At 37.6% G+C, this 16,355-nt stretch overlaps 1 pseudogene; it reads right to left on the bottom strand.

Annotated features, from left to right (window-relative positions):
* On the bottom strand, nucleotides 9,784-14,266 carry LOC109835649 (annotated as a pseudogene).

Genomic DNA, 16,355 nt, shown 5'->3' with positions numbered 1-16,355 from the left:
CAATGTGAGGATCAGCTTGCACAACTTGGGTCATTTTGTACTTAGTTTGTACACAATTTTGAGCGTTTTTGTGGTCAGTTTGTATCATGATTTGTGCGCAATTCTACTCAATTTTGACCTTTTGTTTGATTTCTAGAACTGAATTATTCTATGCTTGGTTTGTACTTAATATTTCTAGAGTTTGTGCATCTTATGTGTGGGCATATGCTTTTGATTTATTTGTATTTGTGGGATTTGGTCTTGTTAAGCTAAAAATTCTTGTTGTGCTTATTTATGTGCGGGCATAGACTGTGTTTATGTACTTTATGTGCGGGCATAGACTGTGTTTATGTACTCTTGCTGTACAATTCTAACATCTATAAAGAAACAAACATCATCTATTATTTCACCGCGGAAGCAATCATAATCCCCAACAATTCACTGCAATGCAACAACACATTCAGCCCACAAAGCACGACAAATGCTAGGCAATCATAATCACCAACAGACCTCCAGAATTTCATACAGAATTTCATACAGATACATTCCCTCAGAGTTTGGAGCTGATGTAGATACATACCAATTGAACTTCAAACAAAGTACAAGAAGAATTGTTTGGCTGAAAAGTACAACAAATGCTAGGCAATCTTTGACTAAGGCAAGATTATCAAACGGAATTCTTACAAAATGCTCAACAAGTTTTTAAATGTGCAATCTACCCATCTTCTTCCAACAATTTATAATTCTTGAATATAAAAGTCCAAACATTGGAAGTTTTCTGCCTAGCTCAATTCAGTACTCATTCTACCATGGCATCTACTGAAGCAGCACCCTTCGGCTTGTTTGCAGATTTCTTTTTACTCTTACCTACAAAAAAGAAAATACGGGGATGAACACAGGTAAAATAATCATACATAAATAATGTGATGTAATGAGAAATATTGGCTGATTATTTGTATTCGGCTTTAAGAATCATCATTTGCTAATCAATGCTATTTGAGGCCACATCGAATGATAAAATGAGTTTTCTCTGCCAACTGTTTTCCCTCTTTAGCGTTTGTATACTTTCTCAAATGTAAGTTTCATGTCAATGCTTGCAAACAATAGCTATATATGACTATCTTAGGATAATGATAATCCTCACAGTGGACGGTTTTTTTTTAAAAAAAAAAACCATCGTATTCTTGCTACAGTGATCAAAGAGTACCAGTGAATAAACAATACAGGTAAAGAAGCAATAATGCTGAAAAATCAAAGTATGAAACTGGTAGTTTTTAAAAATTAAATAGTGAAGAAAATGATCAGTAATGTGCATGATATAGGACCAAAATCAGACATTGCAATGATAAATTTAGATAGCGAGTAAAACAAAACAGGCATTGCAATGATAAATAACTAACTTAGCAACTAGATGATTAACAATCAAGGACTTAAAATCAGACAACAAAGGACCAAGCACAAATCTGTCATAAGAATGAGATGTAAGGGATGATGACACTAATCGTACTAGTTTCTTACAAGGAATTCATAACCAGGAAAATCAGACCACATCAAGCAATAATAAATGGACAAACCACAATAATCACTTTGCTCTAGTGTAAAGAGATCTTTAAATAATCAGATATTGTGCATGATATAGGACAATTCTATACTTGAAAAAAACTAAACATATAAGAAATTAACAAAAAAGCTACATATGAAAAAAAAAGTAATTGTACCTTGGCAAATTGACTTTACAACTAGTTCTATAATACCCGAGTTCCCCACATCTGCTACATATATGCTTCTTCCTCTCTTTTTTTCTTGTGCTTGTTCTAAGCCTGACTGAATTCTAGTGGCATTTGCTCTATAGTGTAAAGAGATGCATGGATTCATCAAGAAACAACTATAAAATACCCAAATATCAACTTCAGTTTAAACTCTCAAATTAAGGGGACTTATTTGATAGTTTTAAACTCAAATAGGTTTATCATGATATTATATTTTATAAACTGATGGTATATTTCTCCCAATTCACACAGCTTACCATAGGAACTCATTTGAAGTAACTGATATGAATGGGGATACTACATTACAGTTCCAATGATATGTAGACTAATTTAAAAATATAAAATTCCAAGTGACAAACATCTAAAAATCCTGAAGGATAATGATGTGCGGAATACCCAAAGTTTGTAAACGAATTATGCCAGTTTGAAACCAGTTATATGTGTGTTACATTAGTGGATTCAATTGACAAATTGTGCCAGTTTGAAAGTGATGCAACCAAAAGGGTAGTCCATCAAGTGTAGGAGGTGAATATTTAAGAGATTAAAAAAGAAAGAAAAATTTTCTAGCACATTTTGATACTGATGAATGAACTTGCTATTACCCAGAGTTTGTAAACGAACTGAGAGAGAAGCTCACGCACGGTGGCGGCGGGGACTGGAGTTCCGATAGGAGGATCTCGTGGCGGAGGATCTCGTTGAGGAGGATCTGAGAGAGAAGCTCACGCTCGTGGAGGAGGATCTCGTGGCGGAGCACTGGAGTTCCGATAGGAGGATCTCGTGGCGGCGTGTGTCAGGGACTGAATCTGTCGGGTGAGTTGGGGACTGAACTTGGAAGAGCTGGAATACTGGAACATCACATTGGAACATCAGCAGAAGGGATTGAACAGGGATTGAACGAAGGCTTGGGGAGCTGTGTGCAATACCTTTAAGTCTGGGGTCATTGTAATAAAGGTTTAGAATCTGTTACAAGTAGTTAAGGGTTGTTACAGACTGTTAAGAAACAGTTAAGTCTGTTTTTGGTCCGTGCACGTTTTGTGCACGTTTCTTGTTTCTTTTGCTTAGAGCGACAGTATAAAAGAAGAGTTGTAAACTGAGATCATTATGAATGAAATGAACTGATTTCTTCTCTTCAACTCAATCTAAATCTCTTCCTCCCTCAAATTCTTCCTTAATTCTCTCTTTAGAACTTTTCCCTTCCCTCAATCAGAATTCTAATGACCAGAAGCACAGGCAAAAGGTTCAATAGAGGAACAAGGTCCTCTCAATTGGTATCAGAGCAGGTTGAAGCTGAAGCTGAAGCTGAAGATTTCATGGAAGATCCAGCAAGAGTTTCAGCAGACGAGGCAATGCCACAGGGAGTTCAACTGGAGGAAACCATCACCAGTAGAGGAGTCCTCAACCAGATGACTCGCGTGGAAGAGACCCTCAATCAACAAGGACTAATCAATCAAGAAGTAATGACACAATTGAGAGAGTTATCTTCTCAATTGCAAGAGCTCAAGAACACCAGGGATCGAGCAACTAGGAGTTCATCAAACACTGGAGTGAGAAGCGATCAAGGAATCTTGGGACCAGGATCAAGAAGTACTCATGGAATTCTTTAATCATAATACACACTTCCTCAAATTCCGAAATAAAAATATATGCGTCTTCTGTTTCATTACCAAGGAATTTGGGAAGCATGTTTATGTATTGCGGTCTAAGCTCAAAACTTATTCCATTTGTTTCGGGGAGCCTAATGCATGAGGGGATTGCATTCCTAATGGGATAGCACATATCATGAAGAACGGGTGGATTAGGATGCTCCATTTCTATGATTGGTTCAAAGCGAATTAATCGATGTGTATTATCCCTAATCCACTGTTGCATACACCAAAATATTTCTTTTTATTTTTTTTCTTAAATTAGTTTTTTTTTTGAGAAGATAAAGAAAAAGAAAAATCCTAACTGAAACAAATCAAAACAATCACTTTTCAATCAACTCTAATTCTAGGGTTTAGCCTAACTCAACTAGACCAGCTCCTAACCAAAAACTCCTACAGTGAAAAGATCAAAGTTTTACCCAGGTAGTTAGCCAGGTAAGGATAGTACTAGAGGGTGATCAAAGATCAATTAAGTACCTCTTTCCTTGCGGAGCGCTTTACGCAACCCCTAAACCTTGCCTTAGACACCAACTAATCTGAGAAAACTTAAACCGGTTCACTTAAGGATTTCTTGTTCCTTATTGAGCTCGAATCCTTAGGGGCCAACGTCTAATGAGTTTTTATTAGGCTTGGGTGGTGTAGTGAGGAATTAGTGATTTTTGGGCTAAGGAAAGGGTGATGAAATCCCTCACCTTATCTTGATTATGGATTTTTGCCCTTAAAGATATTTTTAAGTGTGTGTCAAATCAAGATGCTCAAATCACTTGGTGAATTCCTACTTTATATGAAATGCAACCCTATGAATTAAAAGCAACTAAAAAGGATGGAAAAGAAAAATCTTTTTTTTAATTAGGGTTAACAATCAAACAAATGAGAAGGGGGAATTTGTTTGAATTTATTATCTTGTTAGTCAATGTCAAAGTGGAGGATGAATTTAATTATGGTTAACAAAAAATAAAATCTCTTTTTTTTTAAGTCCTAATTGTCTCTAATTGTGAAGAAGTAGCTAAAGGGTTCAAGAACACCAGGGATCGAGCAACTAGGAGTTCATCAAACACTGGAGTGAGAAGCGATCAAGGAATCTTGGGACCAGGATCAAGAAGTACTCATGGAATTCTTGGATCAGGTAACAGGGACCAAATTCATGAGAGGGATCATCAAACACAGAGGAGGTTTGATCTTCTTGGTGAAAGTTCCCTATCTCAAAGCCGAAATCAGGGTAATTTCTTACCTCAAAAGAATTCATTCTTTAGTAATCAGAAGTTAGTTCAGCCGAAATCTTTGAGACTGGATTTCCCTTCTTTCTCTGGCTCTGAGAATGTGGTGTCTTGGTTAGAACAAATTGAACAAATATTTGATTACTATGAGATCCAGGAGGATGAATGGGTTAAGGTCTGCTCTTTTTACTTGAGGGATGAAGCCCTACAGTGGTTTAGGTGGTACACTAAAAATCTTGACTACTATAATCACTGGGAAGTTTTTAAAGAAGAAATTTTCACCAGATTTGGGCCTAGTGAACTCCTTAGACCCTATGATACATTCTCAACAATGAAACAAACATCCACGGTTAGGGAGTACTTGGGAAGATTTGAGCAGACTTTAGGCTTATTGGATGATCAACCTTCAAAAAGACACATATTGGAAAAATTTATAGGAGGGTTGAAGGATGAGTTAAAATATGAGGTAGCTGCAGCTAGACCTTCATCTTTGAAGGGAGCAGTGTCTTTGGCCAAATTGTTTGAGGATAAACAAAGGAATGACAAGAAAATCAGAGGCAACTGGAATGTCTTAAATCAAGGGGGTCCTTCAACACACTCATCTCATGAAACTCATGTACAAGAAAAGAATAAATCACTTCCACATGTCAAAAAACTTACTCCTGAAGAAATTCAAAGAAGGAGGAGTCAGAACATCTGTTTTACCTGTGATGAAAAATGGCATAGGGGACACAAATGTAAGGATAAACGGTTGTTCATACTGGAGGGTATCATGACAGGGGAGATTGAAGAAGAGATAAATAAATCTTCAGAAGATGAAGCAGATTCAGTAGCAGTAGAATTGGCTGAAAGTTTAGTGAGAGGAGCTCCATCCATATCTGTGCAGGCTCTTAGTGGAATAACAGCTTCCCATACCATTAGGATAGTTGGTTATTACAAGAATCAGGCCGTTAGCATTCTGATAGACTCTGGCTCCACACATAATTTCATTAATTCCAAGCTGGTCAAGAAACTAGGTTTGACAGTTACAGAATTTAACAACTTTGATGTTCTGGTAGCCAGTGGAGAGGTAATCAAGGGTGCTGGGGTGTGCCAGGAAGTTTTGTTGGATTGTCAAGGGGTAAACATTCAAATCAACTTATTGGTAATGCCTATGGGGGGTAGCCAAATTGTGCTAGGGGCAGATTGGATGAAGACATTAGAAGACATCACATTAAACTTCCAAAAGTTACAAGTGACATTCTTATGTGATGGAGTTAAAAGAACATTACAAGGTGTAGTTCCAGGGGAGATGCAACTAGTCAATGAGAAAAGTATTGCCAAATCAGTTAGAGAACAGGAAAAAGGATTTTTGATCCAATTGTGCAGTGTAAGTTTACAGGAATCGACAGTGGAATACTTAAGTGAAGAACTACCTGCAGATATGCACAAACTGATACAAAAATTTAATGTTGTTTTCCAAGAATTACCCCACCTACCCCCTGCCAGAGAAATAGACCACAGAATTCCACTTGAGCCTGGAACAAAACCAGTGTGTATTAGACCTTACAGACATGCACACTTATTGAAGGCAGAAATTGAAAAGCAAATTGAAGAGATGTTGCAGAAGGGAATAATTAGACCAAGCCATAGTCCTTTTTCTTCACCTGTAGTAATGGTTAAGAAGTCAGATGGGAGCTGGAGAATGTGTATAGACTACAGGTCCTTAAACAAAGCCACCATTAAAGATAAATTTCCTATTCCAGTCATAGATGAACTATTAGATGAGCTTCATGGAACACAATTCTTTTCCAAATTGGATTTGAAATCTGGGTATCATCAAATAAGGATGCATGGGTCTGATATTCAAAAAACTGCTTTTAGAACTCATAATGGACACTTTGAGTTCTTGGTTATGCCCTTTGGTCTCACAAATGCTCCTTCCACATTCCAAGCTCTCATGAATACTATTTTCAAAAGGTTGCTCAGGAGATCTGTGTTAGTTTTTTTTGATGACATCCTGGTATATAGCAAAGACTGGCAAGCTCATTTAGTGCATTTACAACAGGTTTTCCAGATTATGAAGGAACATCAGCTAGTTGCTAAGATGTCCAAATGCAGTTTTGGGCAAAAACAAGTTGAATATTTGGGGCACATTGTGTCACAAGAAGGGGTTAGTGTAGATCCTAGTAAAATTCAGGCTATTATGGAGTGGCCCTTTCCTAAATCACTCAAAGGGTTGAGAGGGTTCCTAGGCTTGGCAGGTTACTATAGAAAATTCATCAGGAATTTTGGAACAATTGCTCAACCTTTGACACATCTCTTGAAGAAGTGTCAGTTTGGTTGGAATCCAGATGCAGAAGCTGCTTTCAAATCTTTGAAGATGGCACTAACAAACTCTCCAGTTCTGGCCATGCCTGACTTCAATTTACCATTTGTGATTGAGTGTGATGCCTCTGGAACTGGAATTGGTGCTGTGTTGATGCAAAAAGACAGACCCATAGCATATTTCAGTTTTGCCCTGAAAGGGAGAAATGCTACACTATCCACTTATGAGAAAGAGTTACTAGCTATAATTCTTTCTACTAGGAAGTGGCAGCAATATTTACTTGGCAGAAGCTTTGTGATACGGACTGACCACCAGAGTCTTAAATACATTCTAGAGCAAAGGATTATTGCAGGAGTTCAGAACAGATGGCTGGCTAAGTTACATGGCTATGATTATATTGTGGAATATAAGCCAGGAAGAATGAATAAGGCTGCTGATGGATTGTCCAGAATTTATGAAGATGAAGTGGAAATTTCAGCCATCTCTATGGTCAATAATGACTGGTTGCAGGAGATTAAAGCTTTATGCACTGATGATGTTTTCTTCAGGGAGCTTGATGAGAAAATACAGCAAGGTCAAGTGAATACTGAGGAGTACTCCAGAAAAGAGGGAATTTATTACTATAAGGGTAAAATTCTAGTTAGTCCTAATGCTCAAGGGTTGAAGACATCTTTGTTGACAGAACATCATAACAGTCCTTCTGCTGGACATTCTGGTATTACCAGAACTCTACATAGACTGAGGAGGGTTTTTTACTGGAAGGGAATGAAAAAAGATGTCCAGTCTCATGTTCAAGCTTGTGATACCTGTCAGAGGGCTAAGGGAGAAAATGTGGCATCCCCAGGGTTCTTACAACCACTGCCTATTCCCGAGTATATTTGGGAGGATTTGTCCATGGATTTTATCACAAAATTACCAAAGAGTGGATCACAATCTGTAATCTTTGTGGTGGTTGACAGATTATCAAAATATGCCCATTTCTTTGCTTTGTCACATCCCTACACTGCTCAGTCTGTTGCTCATGTGTTCTTTGAAGGGGTGTTCAAACTTCATGGGATGCCTAAATCTATAGTTAGTGACAGGGACTCTGTATTCACTAGCTTATTTTGGAAGGAGCTCTTTAAATTACAGGGAAGCCAGCTCAAATTCAGCTCAGCATATCATCCCCAAACTGATGGACAAACTGAAATTACTAACAAAAATCTGGAATGTTATCTAAGGTGCTTTTGTTGCCATAAGCCAGGAGAATGGAGTAAATGGTTACCATTGGCTGAATTTTGGTATAACACCACTTGGAAGGTTGCTACCAATACTACCCCATTTGAAGCAGTGTATGGTAGGCCACCTCCATCCTTACTCTCCTATATTCCCAAGAGTTGCAAAGTGGAATCTGTAGATGCAGCACTTTTTTCCAGAGATATAGCTCTGCAGTTCCTTAAAGACAGCTTGAAGAAGGCAGTTGAACAGATGAAGAGATTTGCTGATAAGCACAGAAGTTATAGAAGTTTTGAGGTTGGTGACTGGGTCTTCCTTAAGCTTCAACCCTACAGACAGTTGAGTGTATCTTCTTACAAAACTCATAAGCTCTCTCCTAAGTATTATGGTCCTTACCAAATCTTAGAAAAAATTGGTGAAGTTGCCTACAAGCTGTCTCTTCCTGATCAGGCACAGATTCATCCTGTGTTTCATGTTTCCCAGCTCAAAAAAAGGATAGGTGTTGATGTTATCCTTCAAAATAATCCTCCTAGCTATGTTGCTGAATTGGTAGATGAACCTGAAAAGATTTTGGATAGAAGATCTTTAGTTCAGGGAAAAAGGCTTATATCACAGGTTTTGATTAAGTGGAAGCAACGTTCTCCTTTGGATTCTACTTGGGAATCTTACTGGGATCTTGTTAAGAGGTTTCCCACCTTTGACCTTGAGACAAGGTCCAATTTAAGGGGAAGGGAGTTGTCAGGGACTGAATCTGTCGGGTGAGTTGGGGACTGAACTTGGAAGAGCTGGAATACTGGAACATCACATTGGAACATCAGCAGAAGGGATTGAACAGGGATTGAACGAAGGCTTGGGGAGCTGTGTGCAATACCTTTAAGTCTGGGGTCATTGTAATAAAGGTTTAGAATCTGTTACAAGTAGTTAAGGGTTGTTACAGACTGTTAAGAAACAGTTAAGTCTGTTTTTGGTCCGTGCACGTTTTGTGCACGTTTCTTGTTTCTTTTGCTTAGAGCGACAGTATAAAAGAAGAGTTGTAAACTGAGATCATTATGAATGAAATGAACTGATTTCTTCTCTTCAACTCAATCTAAATCTCTTCCTCCCTCAAATTCTTCCTTAATTCTCTCTTTAGAACTTTTCCCTTCCCTCAATCAGAATTCTAATGACCAGAAGCACAGGCAAAAGGTTCAATAGAGGAACAAGGTCCTCTCAGCGTGTGAGAGATCGAGCGAGGGAGTAGGGATTCGTGGCGGGGGACTGGATCGCGTGGAGGAGGAGGTCGTGGCGGGTGGCGGCGCACTGGTTCTCGTGGCGGGGAAAAAACCGACGAGCAATTGGGGATCTGAGAAAATTGGGGAGATCGAACGAGGAATGTTGAAGAAACCGACGCACGGTGGCGGGGGACTGGATCTCGTGGAGGAGGACCGCCTTGTAGCTCGTGGAGGAGGGAGATCGAACGAGGAATGTTGAAGAACTGGATCTCGTTGGAATTGGGGAGAGAGATCTGAGTTTTTGAGATTGAATGGGGAGGAAGAGGGATTCTCCAAATTTGGGGATCTGAGCATATGTTCATGGTATGGATTTGGATCATCAAATATCAATACAAAATTTCTCAATTTTCATCCCAAAAAAAAAAATTGACAACCTTAATATTGCAAATCACTCATTTCACAATATTATCGTAAGCACATCCTCCAGCTCCATAACTTAAGATACTAACAAATTGAAAAACCAATATCAGAATCCAATTAACACCTAGTCCTAACAAATCTCATATCAACTAAACAATGCCAAATATTTTCCAACACAAAAAATGAAACCAAATAAAAACCCTTGACAATCCCCACGTCAATTACTCAACACTATATTTCGTTTATTTCGAAGGATAACCAGCAGGAGGGTACCCAGTGGGAGGATACCCACCAGCCTGAGGATAACCAGGAGGAGGGTATGCTGGAGGAGGATAACCGTGCACTTGGCCGGCTGGCGGTGGAGGGTAACCATAAACAGCTTGGGGTGGACACCCAGCCTGAGGTGGGACCGGCTGATCGCGGCTGATCGATTCGAGACATTTGCTGGACCGGAGGTGCGGCCATCACTGCTGGTGGACCAAATTTGCCGTCTCTCTTGTCCATTTCAATCTTATGCTGTGTCTGCAGCAATATACATGATCAAGATAATGCAAGTCTCAGTTGCATGCAGCTGAAGTTGTGGCTCTTTAATTGGTTCTGTTTAGAGATTTTATAATTTATAGTTGCAACTTGAGCTCTATTCACAATTAAATTTAAAAAATTTGCAGTCATGAGTTACATGCGCACCGCGAATAAAGGTCTTTCACAACTGCAATTGCAGATAGAATAGAACCCCTGAAGTATATATCCCTGTTTTGATCTTGTTGTCCCTTTAGTTTTATTTTCACAAATAGATCCTTGACTGAAATTTTTGACTCTCTTACTCTCAGGGGGCCCATTTGTCAAAAAACAATTTTCTTTTCTCTCCATGAGTACGAGTCAAAAAAAGAGTTCAGTTAGGGGGTTTATCTGCGAAAATAAAACTAGCTAGATGGGTAGTAATAAGTTCAAATTAACATCTCTTTTTTGAATGTGAATACTCTATGAATGTCTGGAACAAGATCATGTCGTGGCTTAACTTCAGATGGCGTTCTTGTAACTGGAATTGTATGTTGGAATGGTTCACTACCAGTTTGAGAGGCAAGGGTTTTAAGCAAAGGATTAAGAGGATGGCCTTTAACACTTCATTATACAAGATTTGGAATGAAAGGAACTCCAGGATTTTTATTCAGAATTCCAAAGGGCCTGATCAGCTAGTTAAAGAGATCAAAGTTGATATGTTGATACTAATACTCAATGGCAATACTGCTCCGGAAGATAGAGAATGGGTTTTATCACTGTAAATAGTTTTTCGGAGTACATATGATGTTTTTTAGTATATCTGTCAAATATATAGGTTTTCTCATATTATGAGAATCATGATGTACAAAAATTTTCATATGGTTGAATGAATAAAATTTTTCATTGACCAAAAAAAAAAAAAAAGTTCAAATTAACAATAGTAATTTGGGGTATATCAACAATTACCCCTTGAGTTTGTTAGTTGCAAGAATAAACAACTGCAACTGACTCAAAATGTTTCACTTGCATACAAAATGTAGTTTAGGCGCTTACCTGCATGCATGCGCAGACTCTGTAAGGGCAATGTAAATAGGTTAAACAGGTATGCATTTCAAAAGGGAGATGAACGGGAGAAAGCGAAAAGTGATCTTACGAGCAGTAAACAAAATCTGAGATGCAGTTGAGACATTGTGCAGCGTCCGAGACTTCATCGCTACCAACAATCGTCGCAACGATGGAGAATATGCAGGCGAGTTGGCTCAAGCAAAAATTGAGTCCCTATAGTTTAGAAAAACACTAGATTGATTATATAGCATAATAGATGGAGAATTTGAGAGGGTAAGGAGAGTACAATGATGCAGTTGTCGCATTGAGTGGTCTGTATGTTGAACTCATCTTGCAGGAGGAAGCGTGTCGAGGCAACTGAATTCCAAAAGCAGCAACAAACCTGAAACAATGTCAAGTTGGCAAGTCTAGTTACTAATAAAAAAATTAGCTGTACATAAAATCTTATGTGTTTTTAGTTCATCGACATTCTCAAACATGCAGAATTAATCTACCGTACACATTGGTGTTACCTCAGTGGCAAGGCAAAATTCAGGGCAGCTACTCTCTCCACACTTACCGCTGCATGGCATATAACCAGCACAACAAACATACCTGTACACAACAAAATTAATTATACAAGTCCGGGGCGAATAATTGTATAAAATCCTGTTATATAGAAGAATATAAGTTAAGGCTATACCTTGACATGTCATTATAAAGAGCTCGCTTACGAAGCATGTAGGATACACACGGCGCGCTGAAAAATCAAAGTGAATTAGATAAAATCTAGACACAAAAAATATTTATTAGGTCATATTATATGCATAAGTTAAAGAGAAGCTTATAGCCTTATACAACATATATTTTTCTCCTGCACCGCTTTCTAATTATTGGATGCTTTTCATTGTTAAGCATTCATGCTGTTCAAATATTCAAGAACAAGAGACTACAGTTTCCATTGTAACAGTTTAGAAATTAAGTTTTTCCTGCTTCCATTGCTCGTACAAATTAATTGCTCAAAAGGTTCCACAATTCATATGTCAATTATGCTCTAATTTCACTATTAATTCAGTTTTGTTCAGTTTCAATAAAGTTGTTTAGACTTAAAAAGGTCTAGAGTCAACAATAATCCTTCTAATGACAATAGTAATCTTACTTTTTTCTGATAATATTTATAAATTTTGCACATTTAATTCAGTTGCAACATTGAATATGCTCAAAAGGTTCTGTAATTCCTAAGTCTGCTTGACACATAAATAATTAAGGCCATCAAAGTGCTAGTTAAAATATAAAATTATAATCCATAATTCTCAGCACAACGTCAGAGTTTTTACTTTTTAGTGTAAATAGCAGCACATTCCTTCAAATAAAATATTCATTTTAATTTTTTTTATCATATGTTATACAAGTTCAAAACCCCTATTGAAAAACCTATCAACCAGGTCCGGCTCAGCCCTTAGGCAGTCAAGGCCTCTGCATTGGGCCTCATCCTGGGTAGGGCCTAGTCGGAGAGCTCAGCTTGATGGTTGATCAAGCTCTTATTGGACAGAGGATGGAGCATGCAGACGTTGGATTTGTGGCGGCGGAGTTAGTAGAGGGTTGGCGGTGGAATCGAGCTCGAGAGATTAAGATAGAAGCTGCAGCGGCGAGTTGTTGTGAGTTTGGAACGGCAACGAGGCAGCATGTGACTCTTCACGTGAGCTTGAGCGAGATGCACGGATTTCATGTGGGTCCCACCTCCGCCCTAATTTCGCGTGAGTGAAGGTGAGGCCGAGGCCCATGAGAAATTGGATGTGTGGTTAGGATTTGGTGAAGTTGTTGATCAATGGTTCTAACGTCGTGACAAATTATAAATATAGAAAGATTAAAGAGATCTTGTCCATACATGGTATTGAGAAGTTTATGTACAAAAGCAATGAGAAAATGTTCTAGTATTATAAGTGGGACAAAAATAAAAGAGAACAAATAGCCTAAACTATATTATTTAATACTTTGACAAAGTAAGAGACCAATATACTGTTTATGATTTTATAAATTCTTGCATATCATTTGGCGTCACACCACCAAGTAAATTTTTTATGATCATTTTGACAATAATGATGAATTATAATCTATTATGTTGCCAAACATTCTATATTGACTATACCCGTAACAATTACTTCCGATGAAAGAAGTTTTTCAAAATTAAAATTACTAAAATCTTATTTAAGATCAACCATGTTACAAGATAGATTGAATGGTTTAGCAATATTATCTATCGAAAAATAATATGTTAGAAAATATTGAACATAAAACTTTAATTAGTAATTTTACAACTCAAAAGGTAAGAAGAATGAGATAAAATCTATTATGAGTTGTATCGTATCACTTAGGCCTCATCTAATATTTGGCCTTGGGCCCCGAAATTCCTAGGTACGGCCCTGCTATCAACAAAACCTAAAACTACGAAGAAACAAAAAAGTTCGCATCTTTCGACGTATTTTATACACCTAAACTACAAAGAAACAACAGCAATCTAGCTACAAAAACAATCAGATCATCCAGTCTAAAAAAATTGAAAAAAAAATTCCAAAGATTCATAATAACTCACCAGCAAGCCGCCAAACAGCAATCTATACAAAGCCAGAAACAACAGCGTTACGATCAGATAAAAAAAGATCACGTAGCTACGAAAAGAGAAGACATGCATAAAAAAAAAAGCTAGGGTTAGGGTTTGTTACAGGGGCAGTCGTCGGCAACGGCGCTCATGAGGCCGCTGTGCCATAGATTCCGGTAGCTCTTCCTGAGCTCCATCCTTCTCAAGTACTCCTGAGACACCATTCTCGGATCCGAGACCGACGAGCTCGAGCTTACAAATTTTTTCGAATTAATTAATTCAAGGGAGATCGATAATTAATTTGTAAGAAAATCTACGTACGTGGGAACGAAAGAAATTCAAGGGAGATTAAAGCGCTGGTTTCTTAATTACGTTCTAGATTTTTATAGGGTTTGTCAACAAGTCACTATAAGATTGCTTGCAAGGTTTCTGAAGGGCAGAAGGGGTATTTAAAAAATATATATATAATAACGGAGGCGGGATCGATCCGTTTTGATCCGGCGTTATAGCTTCGTTTGTTTGTTCCGATTTTTTGGTCGTCGAGATGATTTTGAAACACCTATTGTTAATTAATATCTTTTTTATATATCTCGATTTAGCCTAAGGGGCTGTTTGGTTCGTTTCCTTGATATAGAGAAATGCAATTCCATGTAAAGAAATATAAGTTTTGAGTTTTCCAAACTTTTTCAAGAAATAGATTGTTTTACTTTGGTTCGCACATAAAAAATGGTGGGAAACCAATGTATTTATTTTTCTTGTGTTTGGTTCGCATAGAAAAAAAAGAAAAACTTTTGTAAACAAAGCAGAGAAGGAAAAAAATCTGACGTGGCAGAGCTTTCATCAATTTTACTTGGTTGGGGAAGGAAATCGGAGAGGGAAAAAATCTTAGTTGGCGGCGATTTCAGCAGAGTTTTCCCTCTTCCATTCGAGCGAACCAAAGCGGCATAAAGAAATGGACGGAAACAAAAAAACTGACGGGGAGGGTTAAAAATCTGACGTGGAGGGGTTTTCTGAGTTTGTTCAAAGCGGCATAAAGAAATGGACGGAACCAAACAGCCCCTAAATATTTTTAGTTGTGCAGCCTAAATTTTTGGAAGGAAAGAAAAAGTTAATGGGGTTGCCTCTTCGCAAGAAATTGAAAATGAATTAATTACTGCCGGTGTTTGTTTATAAAAGTTGAAATACAAAAAAAACCCACGCCATTTTGACGTCCAGATTATAATATTCTAGACTTCAGGTGTCTGATAAAGAGAGTAGTTTACAATGGGGAAATTTTTTAAAAAGACTTTTTTTTGCTAAATAATTAGCAAAATCGGCCGTTTTGCTAATTATTTAGCAAAATCGACATCTTTTTTTACCAACAGGCCAAAAAGAGATCGATTTTAAAAAACGCCCAGCTTAGAACATACGGGGCTAGTATGTTTTGGGTGAACTAATCACGGATTAGTGCTCACAGAAAACATATGGGACTACTAGTCACGTATGTTTTGAGCACTCATTTGATCTCCGAATCCCTGGTTAGTTCTTTCAAAACATACGAGACTAGTAGTCTCGTATGTTCTGAGCTGAGCGTTTTTTAAAATCGATATTTTAAAAAACATATTTTAAAATCGATATTTCAAAACATACGAGACTAGTAGTCACGTATGTTTTGAGCACTCATTTGATCTCCGAATCCCTGATTAGTTCTTTCAAAACATACGAGACTAGTAGTCTCGTATGTTCTGAGCTGAGCGTTTTTTAAAATCGATATTTTTTTAGCATGTTGGCTGAAAATAGGTCGATTTTGCTAAATAATTAGCAAAATGGTAGATTTTGCTAATTATTTAGCAAAAACAGTATTTTTTACAAAATTTCCCTTTACAATCCGTATGTTTTTCACTAAGACCACGGAAAAAATGAAATCGTTTTAAAATAGTCCTCTTTCCTATGCAATTAGGAGCCACCTCTATTATAAGTAAAGACACTCTATTTCTTAAAGATTACTCTTGACAAAAAAAGAAAAGAAAATAAATCTCACTACCTTAATAAGCAACTGATAAGTTATCCTCATGAAACAAGCGTGAAGCTATCAACAATCCAAGCTTGGATGCGCTGCAAGCAACGCCTCTGGCATGAGAAGAACGCCTACGATCTTCCGTCAGCCAATGAAGGACCTCGTAGTACGTACCCTACTTCATTGTGAAACTTACAAGAATTATGCATTTCTTGGGCGATGGAATGTTAGTATTTGTTTGTAAGAACAAGATAGCCCCACGTCAAGTGGCCGTTAAAAAGTGTTTGTTTGGTCTGATGGGTGTTCTGAAAAATTACGACTGTTGAAAGCGTCTTTTCAAACTTATAAATAGTTTATAATATCAGATATCTTAACTTCACTTCTTTTTCAAAAGTTTTCGGATAAAAACATCTGCAATACTACAAACTTGTTTCGCAACAAATTAGTAAAAAA

This window comes from Asparagus officinalis, chromosome 3, assembly GCF_001876935.1.
Source record: "Asparagus officinalis chromosome 3, Aspof.V1, whole genome shotgun sequence".
Classification (NCBI taxonomy): Eukaryota; Viridiplantae; Streptophyta; class Magnoliopsida; order Asparagales; family Asparagaceae; genus Asparagus; species Asparagus officinalis.
Note: the sequence above shows the minus strand (reverse complement) of the source record. Positions and strands in the feature narration are given on the sequence as shown.